The sequence below is a fragment of the Podarcis filfolensis genome (genome assembly GCF_964270895.1).
Source record: "Podarcis filfolensis genome assembly, chromosome: 1".
NCBI classification, from domain to species: Eukaryota; Metazoa; Chordata; class Lepidosauria; order Squamata; family Lacertidae; genus Podarcis; species Podarcis filfolensis.
This window is the reverse complement of record NC_139604.1, coordinates 53328623-53341328: the sequence shown is the minus strand read 5'-3', so window position 1 is coordinate 53341328 and position 12706 is coordinate 53328623. Positions and strand designations below refer to the sequence as shown.

Sequence of the window (12706 nt, the reverse complement as noted above, 5' to 3'; positions counted from 1 at the left end):
ATTGCGATATAAGGCCTCCATCTGGAAGCCAGGGCCTATGAAGAACCTAAAGTCCTTTCTGGCTTAAGTCTCTTTGGACTCATCAGCTGCTCAGATAAGCCCAAATATCAGTGTTGTGTAGTGGTTAAGAGCGGTAGACTCGTAATCTGGTGAACCGGGTTTGTGTCTCTGCTCCTCCACATGCAGCTGCTGGGTGACCTTGGGCTAGTCACACTTCTTTGAAGTCTCTCAGCCCCACTCACCTCACAGAGTGTTTGTTGTGGGGGAGGAAGGGAAAGGAGAATGTTAGCCACTTTAAGACTCCTTCGGGTAGTGATAAAACGGGATATCAAATCCAAACTGTTCTCTTCTTCTAAAGCATGAACCAATTTATAAGACAATTCTTAAGAAGGTGGCAGAAATCTATTGAATCCCAACTCTCAATAAAATGTATTTTAAAACATACAAGCATTCATTCATTCTAAAGCAAAACAAATGAGTATTTGCACTAAGTGGTAAAGAAAACAAAAGAATGAATGTTCTGCACCATCACTAGCCATCCTAGGGCAATTTAACATGCACAGCTCAAATGATTTACGCTTTCATAATGAAATTAATAATTTTGTATTTCAGTGTTAACAACAAACATATGTTTGAATAATGAGATCCAGCCAAGTGTTGTTGCTCCAGACCTGGAAGACTGGATCTGCTTTTGCAGCAATGAAGTAGCTCAGCCTTGAAATTTATGTAGGAGCTGGAGGCTCACCCTTTCCAGGCTCTTGGGCCATGATCCATGCAGGTGCTTCCATGTAATGTCTCAGGCAATTATATGGGCACTTTGGCAGCAGTATTTCTGAAGTTCCTGCTTAGCTCACCATCTTCTCTGTTCCTGTGGACCTTGGGGGAGATGGCGGGTGAGTCTGAGAGCTGTGTAGTAATCCAGGCAGTGTTGTGGGGAGGACATCCAGTCAGGGATGTCCAGCTTCAGTGGCTCCTCAGGATCTGCTCCCCAGCTGAAGAGACCTTCATATGAGCTCTGGTAAGAGTTGAACCCTGACACTACATTAAGAAAATCAGGTGCCTGTTGTGATATAAGAAAAGACACAAAGCTTGTGTCTTGCAGATTTTGTTCTATTTTACTCTTTCCTCAGATTCAGGTTTCCTCAGGACAGGACTTTCCTCAGGACATTCTACTCAGGTTATTGTTCGGAAATGATTTTGAAATAGTTTTGTGATTTGCATAATCACTTAAGTCGACTTCATTATTATTATTTTTACCTAAAAGACTTTAACCCACTTTCTTAGGTTATGATTTCTAAAGAACCTCAAGATTGGCATAATAACTTGTATCTGTTTTTTAATTTTTATTTAATAGATTTTGACTCCACCTGCTACGGTATCTACCCTCATTTAAATCTGTTTAAATAAATAAAAAGCCTGGGAATGTACAGATACTCTGTCTACTTATCTCTAGCTCCTGTAAACATAATATGATAATGTAAAAATGTGGGGAAGAGAATGTCCTTCATAGAGAGCAATAGACGCTTCATATGTTGCTGGCTATTCAAAGAAACAGCTGTCTTGTTTCAGAAAGTTAGTTTCTATACTCAAGGCATTTCTCAAGGACAAGAATGTGTGGACTAGAATTGCTGTCGTGCCAAATGGTAAAACCAGCACTTCTCTGTGTGTCTGTTTTTTTGCATGGATTCTAGTCCATGGTCTGCACTCTAAACAATGAAAGGATTTGTGAGCTTCGCACACATCAAATTGGCATGCCTGACACCTGCAAGGGTTGTGCCAGTTACCATGCTGTTTACTGCTAGCCCAAATATACTAAAAGAATCTTAAGCAATTATTAAGTAGGGAGGCATTATCAAAAGATAAACTAGTATCTTGGTTACTGGGCATATTTATTAATTACCGGTAATTGTAAGGATACCTTCAAGTTGGCATCTGTGATATATAAGAATATATACCGTATTTACTCAAATGTAATGCACACTTTTTGACTAAATGACATCTAGGGTGCACATTAGATTTGATGCCGCATTTGCATTTGCCAGCAAATACCTTATTGGTTTCATGAGGTGCGCATTAGATTCAAGGGCACATTAGATTCGCTTTAAAACAGTATTTCTTAACATACAGGGAAGCATTGGGATATGCATCTTAGCATACTTGCCTATTGAGACTAAGTTTCCATGGGTGGAATAAGATATGGCAGATGGTGGTATGTTCAGAAGAAGGTTTATGGTGCCTCATTACTGCTAGCTTTGACTGAACTGGGAGGAAACATACATTGTATTATTGAGCTGAAGTTAACGCAGTTTAAATATTTGAGAAATGATGCAATAAGTATGGTAACGCAATTCAGGAAACAATAACAACACTCACTGCACCCACAGAAAAATACTGAGTTGTGACCCACTTCTTAGTCATGAAGAAAAAAGAATGGACATCATTCATATTCCTGGCCATGAGTCAAAAGCAAGGCAAATTGCTGAGGGTTTACTATGACCACATTGTATTTAATCACAGAATCATTATTCAATGTATTTTTAATCTATTTTTTGAGGTACATGTGCCACAAAACAAATCACAGCATATCTGAAAATGCTAATCCAAATATAACTGCAGCTCCAATCCAAATAGTCATAGTTGGGTAGAAGAATCCCAGGAGGGGCTGGGGGTGGGCACAGCACAGTGGGTCTTCTGCCGCAGCTGTATTAGCCAGAGTGGAAGGGAGAGGGTGCATTAGGACAAGGACAATAATGCAAAATAAAAACTATAATATTGCTACAGCATAACACTAACAATTAAACAGTTAACAATTCATTTAAAACACAAGTAAATAAAAATTAATTGAGCCTAAAGCACACCAATAGGTCAGTAAATGATATTCCGTATTATCTCCAAAGTTAGTACCTAGCAATTTCCTGTTTATACCAAGACCCCAAAGGCTAGAAACTCTTCTCTACGGAACCCTAGCTCCAATGGGCAGGAGGGTGGAACAATGGCAGGTGGAAGTTGCCACCCTGTAGTAGTTTGCTTTCCATTTTCTACTGTGTTTGTGAGAGAGATGACGATGAGACCGAGGGAGCATAGCAATCACTTTATTCCAGGCAGCTTTCACATCCGGTCATCTTGATTTCTTGTTACCTTCCTGTGTGCTGCCACATATCTATTGTTGAGCCTTTCTGCCTCTAGAATTATGGAATGTAGAGATTTCTCAGGGAGGTGAAGGGGTGGGGACATCTTGCTGAAGTGGCAATATTAACTTCTTTGTCAGGGGTAATTTGCTGGCTAAGGCTTTCTCAGAGTCTAGGACACAAGCTGAAGCTGCCAGCCCAACCTTGTCCCCTCCTCCAAAAATAAAGAGAACCAGCTGTCACTGAGCCAAAATGCATTTATTGTTCCCAAGGCCAAACCTGCTGTTAGTCCTCAGAGAATTGCTGACAAAAGTTAACCTGAATAATGATCTGAAGTATTTCAGAAACTAGATAGGGACATGTTTCTAGATGTTGATTCTAAAGGCCACAAGGGGATATTACAGCAGTTCTCTGCTCCCTGCTCCTGCCTAAAAACAAACCTCTGAGGTTGTATACATACACCCTTTATAACAGGACTGGCCTTGAATCAAGCATTATTGATGCAATCAAATGATAGCCATGTAGCATGATGGTAGAGTGGCAAAAGAGAAAGTGGAGCTGTGATAGAAACCTTGAGATGGTGCAGAGACACAGTATCCAGGTGTGTGTGGTGAGTGGGGAAGAGATCAAAGGGAATGTTGCATGTCAGAACTGCTACCTCTTCCAAAAGGAGCAAAGCCTCTATGGTTGCTCATTTGCACAAGCCAATTTAAACATACATTTGAAAACTGCCTGTTATTTTGTAGAGTCTGTCTCTCAGGCTGTAACTCTGAGAATGTCCAAAAAATCGGCACTTTTATGGGCTTTAACTTTCTGGTGCTTTGCCAAGATTGGTGTTTTATATTTGCACTGGTATTATCAAACCACTTAGTCTCTCCCTTGCATGCTGTGGAGGCCTGGGTCAGAGATGGTTGCTATTTATGGAATTGCATGCTGTCTGAAGATTCTGCATGAGAAACACTTAGGAACTCTGCATCAGAGAATGAGGGAAAGGGAGCCAGATGAATGTGTTTGCATTTGTGGGCAAAAGGTAGCTGCTTCTCAGTACTTAAAACCAATACAGTTTATATTGTGGCCGATTCCAAAGTCTACTAACTCCTGAATCCAGGTGGGGTTATTCGGAATATTCCCAGCTGGATTGATCTAGAGCAGAGAGAGCCAGCACGATGCCCTCCAGAAGTTGTTGGACTCCAACTCCCATCAGCTACAGCCAGGGATGATGGGAGTTGTAGTTCAACAACATCTGGAGGGCACCATTTTGGCTGCTCCTGATCTGGAGCTTGCTTGTCACTCTATGATTTTATGCATGTCATAAAAGGGTCACAGTTTGAGGAATTATTTGCACAGCTACCTATTTTCCAGGGCATGGGTATAAGAGCACTATTCTCCCTCAGTTCCCCTCCCCCATTTTAAAAGAAATATGAATGTTAATTTGAATTTGCATTCCAGTATTTTATGAATGGGAGCCTTGCTTCTTATTTGCAAAATAATTAGTTGCAAATGTACAAGAGCCATAAAATATTTTGTACTTCTGTTATATCAAATAAATTTCTTAGCTGCCCTGAAACAGGAGATAAGGCAGCAGGTTTTCAGTGCTTTGCTAATATGATTTTGCTGCAATTAATAAATTTTGTAAAAACATATCCATATGTTTTTACATATGCTGTTTAGGGAAGCTTTTAATGTTTAATAGACTATTGTATTTTAATATTCTGTTGGAAGCTGCCCAGAGTGGCTGGGGAAACCCAGCCAGATGGGCGGGGTATAAATAATAATAATAATATATTATTATTATTATTATTATTATTATTATTATTATTATTATTTAGAACTTATAAAAATTAACAAAATGACTCAGAAGCTTCATGAGCAACCTTATACTGAATATCTGCCGGCGGCAGAAACCTCACTACACTGGCTAACACTGGATAAGCTGATGCCATGACAAGTAAGCTAGTGAAAGGTAGAGCATCCTGACAGTGGAGCTCTTTTCCCAGTGGAAACAGGCCTGTGGAATGGCTAAAATGTGGTGGAGTTGTGACTCTGACAGTCAAGGAGCACACACGCCAGACTGCATATCCATTCAGTTCAGAGCCACATTGATATGAAACCCCAAACCTGGCACAAATTTCCCTCCTGTGTTAATGACTGCCCAGCTCAGGCTGTCACAGCACAACTGGCACCATCCGTATATAGCACCCACATGTGGAGATCATCTCAGATTATAGGGTCTGTCTGGCGTTATGTCATGTACACTTCAGCTTTGCATGGGGGAGATTTTTTTTGGGGGGGGGGATGAAAAGAAAGGACACTTTGTATGCAAAGAGAGCACTTTGTACAAACCTACTGTATAATATTTATTTTGGGCTGGGGGAAAGGTAATGGGTAGAATTCAGCTACTGTAATGTGTTCTGCTAGTGGGAGATTTGAGCAAGCAATCTTCTGTGGACTTGGCTGCACTTTCAGCTGCTGCTTAGCCTTTTGTGTATCTTGCACACTGAGAATATAGTGATGTAATGGATATGCTCCAGCTTTCTCCCATTTGAGTTGATTTTCCTCCATGTCCATATTGTATGCAGACATTGCCCTGATTAATGGATAGTGTTATTGTTATTATTTATTAAATTTGTATAGCACCTTTCATCTGAAGAGAACACAAAATACATAACAAAAGGAACAAAATTGAACCAATAACCCTCCCCCTGGCCTACATACATATTTAAAAGGCTGTAGATTGTTTAATCAGCCAAAGACCTGGTTATAGAAAAACATACTTGCCTGGTGCCTAAAGATATGTAATAAGGCATTGGGTAAGCCTCCCTGGGGAGAGCATTCCACAAACAGGGAGCCAACACAGAAAAGGCCCCTTCTTGTGTTGCTAGCCTCTAGACCTCTAGTAGAGGAAACACATGAAGAAATGCTTCAGAAGATGATCACAGGGTTTGGGTTGGTTCATATGAGCAGAGGTGGTCCTTGAGGTATTGTGGTCTTGAGCCCCTTAAGGCTTTATAGGTCAGAACCAGCACTTTGAATTGAGCCTGGAAATTGATTGGCAGCCAGTGCAGTCAGGCAAGGATCACTGAGATATACTCAAACCGACTTGCCCTGGTGAGCAACCTGACAAGGTGGACATGTCTGTAATTTTTCCATTTTTAAATATATTTTACATGTTCTATGTTTGTCTCTTTTTTTCCATGTCTGAGCACATATTTGATGCAGTATTCATTCTACCAGAGCAAGGGTGCTGCATCTTCCTCCCAATCATAATTTGAGTTATGGTTGTATACACATTATGTGAAATAAGTCTTCAGTATTTTTTGCCTGCCTTGGAACCTCAGGGTGAATAATTATAATAATAGTAATTTCCTATTTTAATCTATAAGAAAATATTCCTCTGCAATTAGAATGCTGTCTTCTTAAAGATGAGGACATACTTATAGTTGGATGAAGCGGTCCCTTTGTGCAACATGCATTAGCAAGTAAAGTGCTCTGGGATGAAAGGATGCAGTGGAGATTAAAGCATATTGTCAGGTTACTGCCTGATGCCAGGGTTCTAAATCTACACTTTCTTCTGTAAACAATGAGAGATGGCAGGCTTTGGTATGGGAATTGCTGTGTGAGTTTGCCATATGAGATCCTAGGCTATATGTTGTGCATAATACCAGAGTATGGTTATTGTTCTCTTTGTATGCACTACTATAATATTTCACAGGTGATAATAATTTCTCTGGCTTTAAGACTGAGCTGTTTCTGCATGCTTAGGTCCATTACTACCGTGAGAAAGTTTCATATTGTACTTAAGGTTAGAGAAATGTGTGAGATCCTTCTGAAAGCTATTCATTTATGCAAATGAAGAACCAAGTGGATTAAAATTGTTCAAATTAGTCCCTGACCTTATCTATATTTCAACTAGCAGCTTATGCAACTTTCCATTAACTACCTTTAATTTACAGTGTGCATTTCACAATTTCAACACAGAGTATGCAATAGCAAAAAATTTTTTTAAAGCATTCATATTAAAAATCATGTTCAAATTCAAAAAAACAAGTAAGATAAATTGCAGTTTACCTTATAGGTTTGTACTGTTCCATAAATTAAAAACTGGGCATTTTAATCTTCATACATAATGAAAGCAACTAATAAATTACAATATGTATGTTGTCATAATAATGTTGCATTTAAAAGCCCTGTTTTAATTTTACTTTGATCACAAATTAAATCTAATGAGTTGAAGGAGTTCCATTAGAAGAATTTTACTCCCTGTCCCAATACTTTTTGTCTATTTTATTGTTTGACCATCCCATTTTTCTTGTGCTAAAGAATGTTTTCCTTTTTTGCTCTGTGGGAAACCCAAGCTATATTAAATGGAAATGCTGCATTGAAGATTCTCAGAGAACTGTCAGGTACAAAGAAACTCTCTCCTCTCAGTCCCTGTCAAGCTCTATGAGAAGTATACTAATAATAGGAAAACCATTTTCAAAGAGAATCCTTAATTGAACAGAATTGGTTTGAAAAGCAAAGTGGAGAGAGGAACAGGCCTGTTTGACTTGCATAGTTTTCCAGCAGAGATCTACTTAAGGGCCAAACTAAATGAGACACCATTCATGCAATTAGCAACTGAGGGAAGGACTTAAAAATAAACAACAAGTGACAGGAAACCCCTGGCATATGGGTAGCTTTAGCTGTTTACTCTTCATAGTCCTTATGTTGTAGTCATTATCTAGTCATTATCACGGGGGGCGGGGGCATGCATTGGGTGCATCGGAATAACAGCTTCCATTATGCAAATGGAAGATCCCACCAATGAAAATAGCAGATACAGGGAGCCAGCGCTAGATCAGGGTCTCAGCTGGGGATGGGGCGTAGCAAAGCGAGACCCACTATTCCCCATGCTAGGTGCTCAATCCATATTGTGCCCTCACATCAGCTGTTCACTTTAAAACACCATTCACATTATTGCATTTATGCAATAATTGCATAAATGATGTCTTCTCTTCTCTAGTTTGGTTCCACTTCTCTCATCAGTATGAGCTATTTAATGATTTCCATCAAAATTGAATGTGCAGTTTTAAAAACCCCACAAACCCTTTGTGGGCCAGTTTGGGATCACCACAAACCATTTTGTATCATGATGGGAATAATCCACAGTAAGCCTTGTCTTGCACTCTACTGTATGCCCTTGTTTTCCTTTTCTAGTACAGATGTAAGGAGGATTCAGAAAGTTTTTGCTTGCTTTAGATTCACCATAGCTTGTCATTTCATCTAAAGCGAAATTGTGTTTAATCTTAACTATCATTTGTTTGTAGCGAGCCTTCAACTTCAAACCATGAATAATGGAGCTGGTTTGTTGCAACAAACCATAATTAAAATCAGGCATAGGCAAACTCGGCCCTCCAGATGTTTTGGGACTACAATTCCCATCATCCCTGACCATTGGTCCTGTTAGCTAGGGATCATGGGAGTCGTAGGCCAAAAACATCTGGAGGGCTGAGTTTGCCTATGCCTGATTAAGATTAACTGCAGATTACAGTTTGGATGCAATGCTGCACTGCGGTTAACCAAAACTGAAAGCCACAGAGGAGATGGAAGGGGGAGAGTGCAAACCTGAGTCTTGCTGCAGCTCGTTCCAATTGCAATAAACCATGGTTTATCTTGACGTACGAACCACCTTTCAGAAAAATCTTCATGCAGGTTTATTAAAAAGAGTTACAGTACAAGTCCCTAGTAAGACTATAAAACACAGGTCTGTAAAAGGCTTTCTCTAACCCAAGGAAGAAAGAGGTAGGCTCTGAAATTGGATTCTATTCAAGGAGATGGTATGCATATATAGCACAGCTGCAACCTATCCCCTTGGCATCTCTTATGCAATCTTATTACTCAAATAAAGGCACAATCCCCTCCCCATTGAAAAACAACTGAGGAGAAGCTGCTCTTGCCTTTTTTTCCTTGGGCAAGGAGAATAGGAAGAGTCCTACCCACGTTGAACCAAAAGTAAGACTAACAAAATTTAGACATTAACTTTGCAGATTTTGCCTCTGCTTATATAAAATATAGGGATGCGGGTGGCGCTGTGGGTTAAACCACAGAGCCTAGGACTTGCTGATCAGAAGGTTGGCGGTTCGAATCCCCCAACGGGGTGAGCTCCCGTTGCTCGGTCCCTGCTCCTGCCAACTTAGTTGTTCGAAAGCACGTCAAAGTGCAAGTAGATAAATAGGTACCGCTCCGGCAGGAAGGAAAATGGCGTTTCCGTGCACTGCTCTGGTTTGCCAGAAGAGGCTTAGTCATGCTGCCCACATGACCTGGAAGCTGTACGCCGGCTCCCTCGGCCAATAAAGCGAGATGAGCGCTGCAACCCCAGAGTCGGTCACGACTGGGCCTAATGGTCAGGGGTCCCTTTACCTTTTTATATAAAATATAAGTATTTGATAAAATTATTTTAGACAGTTCAGGCTTTTGCAATGGCCAGGCCTATATCAGCCCTACATCAGCAGTCCTACAACAGGTATTGATTCATCCTCAGGAAGCTTACTCTCCATACCCTTTGTCATTTGTGTGTTGCTCTATTACAGGCATAAGCAAACTCAGCCCTCCAGATGTTTTGGGACTACAACTCTCATCATCCCTAGCTAACAGGACCAGTGGTCAGGGATGATGGGAATTGTAGTCCCAAAACATCTGGAGGGCTGAGTTTGCTTATGCCTGCTCTATTACAATACTGACACATTTACTTGCAATCTTGCCTCCCTCTGTGTATCCAGACTGTCGCTATTTTGGGTGGAATTCAATTACATACCAACATATTTGGGTTGCATAATTAAAGTTGATTTGGCATCCTTACACAATAAACCTGTATACACACACGCACACACACACACACCTCTTTGCAATAAGGAAAGTGATGGGAAACTGCACTGGAAAATATGGAATAACACATGCTAGGTGCGATGTCATATAACCTCCCTGCAAACAAATCAGAATGAATGCTGGGAAAAAATAACTGTCATAGAAGAGCCCCACAAATGCACAAATCAGGACTGATGCTAAATGAACAGGCAGTTTGGAATTAACAATAGTTTGTCACTACTACTAATCTGTGCCATTGACTAAACCCCTTCAAAAATATTTGAGGAAGGAAGAGTTTAGTCCATCTTGAGGTGCCACAGTGTTCTTGTATTGGCCCTGTTAATTTGGGGATTCAATCAAAGCTAGTGCATACCATGCCAAGTCTTAGCCAAAGTGCCAACAGTACTTGGATCCTGTTAGAATTTGCTTGGCAGCAGCCCAGTAAAACAAAAAAATAAAGCACAACCAATGATAACCACAAACTCAAGATTGTGACAGAAATGAAAAGACTTCATCTGGTCATAAGCGTTTAATCTCAGTTTGCAGCATGCCAAGGCTGTGGAATTTTGCTGTGTATAACTTTTTAAAGGAAGGTATCAGTTCATGGTATCAGCTATATGGTGTAGCCATTTACACTTCATGAGAATGACAACTAAAGAAGACAGATTTGCATAAAATGTGCATATGCTGATTCAGGTGCTCACTTCTGATGGGTTACTCCTGCTGCCCCTTCTTATCTTTAAACCCCACTTGGACTGCTCAACCCTTGAAATGGTGGGCTGACCTCTGTAGAATGACTATGGCAAGCATCTCCTTGTTTGAATTAACCTGTATTACTGATAATTAATATTTTATGTTGAAAATAAATTTGTCTAACCTGCTGCCAGCCAGTGGTTCTTAATTCCGGGAATTATACAAATGAAAAATGCAGTCTTCTAAAACTACTCATAGTATTTTCACATTCACATTCTTATTAATTAATATGTAAGTATGCAAAAAGTGCTTTATAGGCTTTTTCTTGTGCTGACTTTCAACAATCCTGTAAGGGAAGGGTTTTGCTGCTTCACATGTTCCAACCTGGCAGAACTGAAGGGGCAAAATAGAGCTTCCTCAAAATGTGCAGGTACCTTCTGAATGATGCTATAATTTCTAAACAATTTATGTAAAATGAGAGTGGTGTGCTACTTTGTATGTATTTCCTGGAATTGGGAATGCTCCCTGTCATTATTTGACAGCAACAATCTCTCTCTCTCTCTCTCTCTCTCTCTCTGTGTGTGTGTGTGAGAGAGAGAGAGAGAGAGAGAGAGAGAGAGAGAGTGAGAGAGTGAGAGTGTCTCCAAAAGACCAGTGGGACATAGCTGACTTCCCATGGTAAGCATATGGTTGTCTCTCTAATTTTGTGTTCTGTCACGCTCCCCTTGGCAGCCATTTTGTGTTATGCTACACACACATACACCCCGCATGGCAGCCATCTTGTGAATAGCGCCCTAGCACTCTCTCAAAATTTGAAATGTGCCCACTAGACCCTAGTCCAAAAGGTTGCTGACCCCTAATTTATGGCTTATTGAAATTTATTGGAATTGTTTCAAAGCAATATGTGGCTTACAAGCTATAGCTATCTCCAACTTTAAAAATACAATGTTTTTAGACGGCTGGAAGTGGTTGAGAGAGACATCACTTTCCTTGGTACATAGATTCGCAGAACTGTAGAGTTGGAAGAAGCCACAAGGGTCATCTAGTCCAATCCCCCTGCAATGTTCGTCCAATGTGGGGCTCGAAATGCATTAATTTTGTTCCCTGTAACTTCTGGAATGCTTACGAAAACAATGCAAAACCTATTTACTAGAAGCAAAAAGTAGAATTAGCATCTTCACCAGAAGCAATGACCCTTGTTTCAGAATGCCTTCAGCTCTCTGATAAAACTATTCTCTATCTCCAGCCTTTGTTACATTTCATTAACCTCGTAAACAGTTACTGTCCTTGATGATGCTATGGGATTGGCTTAAGATGTAGCTGCATAGCAGCCTTGGTGATTTATGCTGCTGTTACTGCTGGTCTTGTGGCTGAATTATTCCATTAACTTGAGAAATGGCTTTCGTGGATCAAAAAAGTTCACAGGGTGCCATGTAAAGGGACATTATTGTTGCCTTTTCCACTGTTGCACTTCAGCTTTTGAATGCTACACCTGTGCTGCACAGGATCTGGGAAGGAAGTGCTGGTTCTAGGTCTCTCCCACTGGAAGCTATGTACTGTTGCCTTGGCCCCACATGATGTTCTAGCACTGGTTCATTAAATATATTCATTTTTGAAGGGAGGAAGAGAAAACAACAGATATATTTAAATCAAGGGAGGCTGATTGTACTGTCCACGTAGTATACTCTGCTGCCTTTTTTTTAAGATTCAAAATTAATACATACCAGTCTTTCTAGGGACTTAAGCATTTTTGGCTGTTTGTTTTGTTTTGCTCAATCTTCATTAAGGGCTGACAATTGTAAAACTGCAATGTGCAGCTTAGCAGAATAATGTTTTTTTATTGTTATTGAAAGCGGAATAAATTTGAACACGGATTTTAGATGAGCCAGCACAAATTGTAGAGTGCTTAATGGTATCTGTCTGCATTCAGAAAAGCATTGAGCTAGGAGAGAGGCTTCACGTGCCAACGTGGAAAAGCCTTCATGCTAATGTGATTGTGCTGAGGGTTGTCAGGAGGTGTGGAGGGAGTTTAATGTCCAAGA

At 40.3% G+C, this 12706-nt stretch overlaps 1 protein-coding gene across 24 annotated transcripts in view; it reads left to right on the top strand.

Annotated features, from left to right (window-relative positions):
- SPTB (spectrin beta, erythrocytic) overlaps positions 1-12706 on the top strand; it is a 92395-nt gene that overhangs the window by 12558 nt on the left and 67131 nt on the right. The gene's annotated exons all lie outside the window — the stretch shown is intronic.